Genomic DNA, 4,748 nt, shown 5'->3' with positions numbered 1-4,748 from the left:
GGACGGTCCAAATAAGTCGGAACGAAATGTGAACTTGAAGAAGCTTAAAGATAGTCCGGGGAAGAAGTTCGTTGACTGCATTGAGAAGCATAAGTGGCTATTTTTTACCACGATAGAGAGTACCTATAGTCCAGATATGGTTTACTATTTCTACTCAAATATCCAAAAAGTTCATGATTCTGGATATTTTGAGGTCTCATTATTTGGCGTGGTTGATATAAGATGTGATTGGAAAAATTCTTGGCATTCCCAAGAGTTTTACAAGCAGTGGCCACTGTCTTCTACTTGAAAATTTTAGACTAAAGTGGGAAGAAATTTGCAATGAGTTGTGTGTTCCAAATTCTCCGAGATATTCTGTAATGACCCGGTCATTTTCCTTCTTTTCCTTTTTCGGTAATTTCTTTTTTTCGTTTTTTTCCTTATTTCGTCTTTTTCTCGTTTACCATTTTGCTTGCAAAACCTCACTTTTTGTGCTCGGATTTGATTCCGGCTTTGCATACGTCTATTTTTTTTTACATTTTCACTTTTGTGGAAAAGCATGCTAGATGTTTACTTTTCTTGTAAAGGGCATGGATGCATAACTTCTTGTAATTATTCATGACTTTTGGGGTTTTAGTGTAATTATGAAAAATAATTATTTTTCATCTTAGGGACCATTTTGTAATTTAATTTGGAAGATATTTTCAAAAAGGATCTTTTTGCAATTTTTGAAAAATGTAACAAGTGTCACTTTCCTATGGTGCCACTTGTTGATTTTGTGGTGGAACCACTTGGAGGCTTAATCTCATGACACATGAAGGGTAGAGATTCACCCATTTGTTGGCCTAGAATTGAAGCACTTGTTGGCTTGGATGGATGACTAGTGTAGGCTTAAGATTAAGCCTAGGAAGGAGCCTTGGATTTGTGACAAGTGTAGGCATGAAATTAAGTCTTGCATTATGTGTGTGTGTGAGGTAGTGCAAAAACAAATAGTGAGTGGAGGATCCCATCACTTTTAACTTAGGGTTTACACATTTTATTTCTTTCATCTTTTTTCTCTCAAGAACCCTAACTTAGCCTCCATTGAAGGAAAAACTTGACCAATAGCTTTGACTTCATGTTTGACCTCATTCCACTCACCTTAGATTATTGATCTTAGAATACAAAAGTCTTGCCTCACTCTCCTCTACATAACCTTAGAAGGAAAACTTGAAATTCATTTGCTTTCCTTGGATTCAAGAGGAACAATCCTCTTGTGAGGTAGGGGGTGTTTAAAGTTATGTTTTTGATGTTTTATATACTTTATAACATGGTTCATAGGTATTATATGTCTTTAATCTAAATTTTTAAGTTAATAGTTAATGGTACCTTGCATGGAGTTAAGCTAAGATATGATTTTTGGGAAGGCCATGACTTGATTCATAACTTGTATTAAATTGAAGTCATTTAGGGTTGTTTTGAAATCTAGAGGAATTAATCAATTAATTTAATTAATTTTCATTTATATGTTCCTATGAGTTAAATTAAGTTTTGAGGTGATATATGTAATGATCATGATGGGTTCTTGAACATATATTAAATTGAGTATGTTTGGATGAGAAATGAAATCTAGAGAAATTAGTTGTTTTATTAGATTAATCTCTACCTTGTTGTATTAATGATTTGAGGGTGAATTTCATATTGATTACATGTTTAAATGTTGGCTTTAAAGTTGTATAATACTTGAGAGATTATGTTCTTATTATTGATTAATATTGTTATAAAGGATGACAAGTTGCATAATGATTATTCAACATTTTTTATGCCATTGTAGTTGTGAACTAGAGCATGTATCGTGTTTCCAAAAATTAGTTTGTGCATGGTAGATGGTTTTGCATTGTATATTTATATGTTTTGTTAATATATATATGTTGTTGCACAAATTGTTGATTTTGAAAACTTGGGATGTCGTTATTATGACTAAGGCTAGGGCATGGTTCTAGTACGGGGGATTGTCCCTCTATAAGTCTAGTGCGCACATAAGGAGGTTACCCATGGACTAGTAACCCTAAAGTAACTATGGTGTCGGTTTGATCTAGCGTGATGTCCAAGTATCCACTTTGGTTTGATTTCGCATTTAAATTCCAAGTTAATAAATTTGTGAGTTTATATCTTATTGTGTTGTGTTGGAAGTTCTAATGTTGGTTAAGTATTCTATATTAATTTACATTGAATTGCAAAGTTGTATAAGTAGGTTTATGCATACTCATTCCCTACGAGTAAACTTGTTTACTCACCCCAAAGTTACCCGGTGTTTTTCACGTAAAGAAGCATTAATGTGGGATGCACAACACTCTTAGACTTGCTTGACTTTTTGGAGTATTTTTGTTTTATCAGAATATGCACTTGTTAGCATATCACGCTTCATTTTGGTTATTATGTCAAAACTTGTATTTTTAGTTCAACCTATGTAATGTGCACTTAAGTGCATTTTTTGACACTCTTTGGACATGTGTGTAATGAGGCCAAGGGCCAAGCATGTGTTAATTTAGCACTTGTACTCATGTGGAACCATAATTTGCTTTAAGAATATATTTTAACCAACTTTGGAGATTTAGCATGTGAGATTCTTGTAATTGATGTGTATAAGGCCATAAGCCATTGTTCTAGGTACAAATAATTCATAGTATGCTTGTTGACATGTGAACATGCTTAATATCCCTTAAAAAGAATCAGTTTTGACCTATGCATGTGGGTAGAATGAATTCTATAGGTCCGATTGCAAACCTCCTATGTTTAGTAAAGTTTCTAACAGGTTTCGAGGTGTTTCACATTTTAACAAATCAAAAAGGCACCGGTCGACCGAAATGGTGTTTCGGTCGACCGAAACACCATTTCGGTCGACCGGTGCCTATTTGATTTGTAAAAATGCACATTCCAGTAGCCAAAAACACTTTTCAGGGCTATTTCGGTGGACCGATGGCTTATTTCGGTCGACCGATGGCTTATTTCGGCCTACCGAAGTAACCACCCCTCAAAAACATGTTTCCAGAAAAGTTTTTATGAGTTTTGGTCGTCCGAAACACTATTTCGGTCAACCGAAATAGCCCTTATACTCTAGCCTCTTCAGTTTTGTTTCAGCACTCTTGTTTCGACTTTAAATGCTCATATCTCCTTCATTTCTAATCCAAATGGGGTGATTCTTGAGCCTAAATTCATGGATTTTGAGTCAGATTTCTAATGGTACCAATTCCATTCTCAGATTTAAAACACAGTGGGAGTTATTCAAATTTTAGTGAAGTAGTGTCAGGATTTGGTTCGAACCGGGAAGGGACGTTTTGTGGGATTCTTGTCCAAAGTTCTTAGAACCTCTTGGAATGTTGTGAAATGATTGGAGTAGGTTGTATTCACCTTGTTTGAAATGTTTAGAGTCAAATTTCCCTTCTTAGTTGTAAATTGACTATTTTGCCCTTAATTAGTGAAATTTGCTCGTTTTTTACTCCCGTTTACTCTTTCGCTCTCTTTAAGTTCCGTGACTTCATGGAAGGTCACATTGGTGTCTTAGGAATGATTTATATCCCTAGAGACCTTAGTTTATCATTTGTTTCCACATTTCGAATCCGTTACTAGGTTAACCTTTGGGAAATCACTATGCACCAGGTTGAAAAACATGGGTCACGACATATCCCGATCATATACCATCTCGTTATCTCACAGATGAAGCGGCGTTTTTGAATTTGTTTGCCATCTCCAACCTTGGTTACTTTGGGAAGAAGGATGTTATCTCCTCAGATCGTGCAAAGGTATTATATCTCCTGTCTGTTGACGCACTGATTCATCTTGATTCTTCAATCTATAGACTAATGATAGCACACCATAAGAACAATACTAAGAAGAAGTCATCTCCATTCCCTATGATCATCATGAGTTTGTATTGACAGTTTGAGATTCCACTTCCACCCCTGCTCATCATATTGAGATTATATCCGAGATGGATGTTAGGATTTTTAACAAGTCTAAATCCGTAAGGGTTTCATCTAGGAAAGCTAGCAGGGGTGCATCTACTTCTTCGTCATCACTTCTTGAGATTACTTAGCTTTTTCTGACTAAACGGAATTTCACCACACTAGATGCTAATCTACTCTACTCCCTGATTCTTCAGAATCAAAAGGCCATGATGGATGTTGTCTTTGATCTTCAGGAAGATGTTAGATTGCTCAAAGAGTAGAGGACGGGTAGTACATCTGAGGATGTCTACTGACTAGCCCTTCCAGATCTGTCACTTGTTGCTGAGAAAGAGAGAGATGAGGATGATGAGACAGATGATGATGCAGAGGATGATAAGGATATTAGTGGGAGTGATACTGATGGTGATGAAGATATTCCGACTTCTACAGTTTCGTTTGCTGGAGATGATGTTGATGCTTGATTTTATGTTCATATCATTCATGTATCACTTTTTGTTCAGTTTTTACATTGTCATGACTTAATATGTTTTGGATATTATCTTTTGATTTCTGACATGTAATAACCTGATTACTATTTTCTCTGTTTCTTATGTTTTATACTCTCAAAAATCTATTTCAATTGCTTTGCCAATTTTGTTCCAAAAAGGGGGAGAACAACACAAATTTTAAATTTTTGGATAATTTATTCAGGGGTAGTTTTAAACTTGTTTTATTAAACTTTCACTGGTAGTTTTGCTTGATGCACGCGTAGGAATTCAGGTGAAATTTTGTCCAAGAACAAAAGAGAACAAAGATAAAAAAAAAAATTCCATGTTTCCTTAA

This window comes from Cornus florida, unplaced genomic scaffold, assembly GCF_030987335.1.
Source record: "Cornus florida cultivar Cherokee Brave unplaced genomic scaffold, ASM3098733v1 CherokeeBrave_3.0.0_Hap2_Chr02, whole genome shotgun sequence".
NCBI lineage: Eukaryota > Viridiplantae > Streptophyta > Magnoliopsida > Cornales > Cornaceae > Cornus > Cornus florida.
This window is presented reverse-complemented; position numbering follows the sequence as displayed.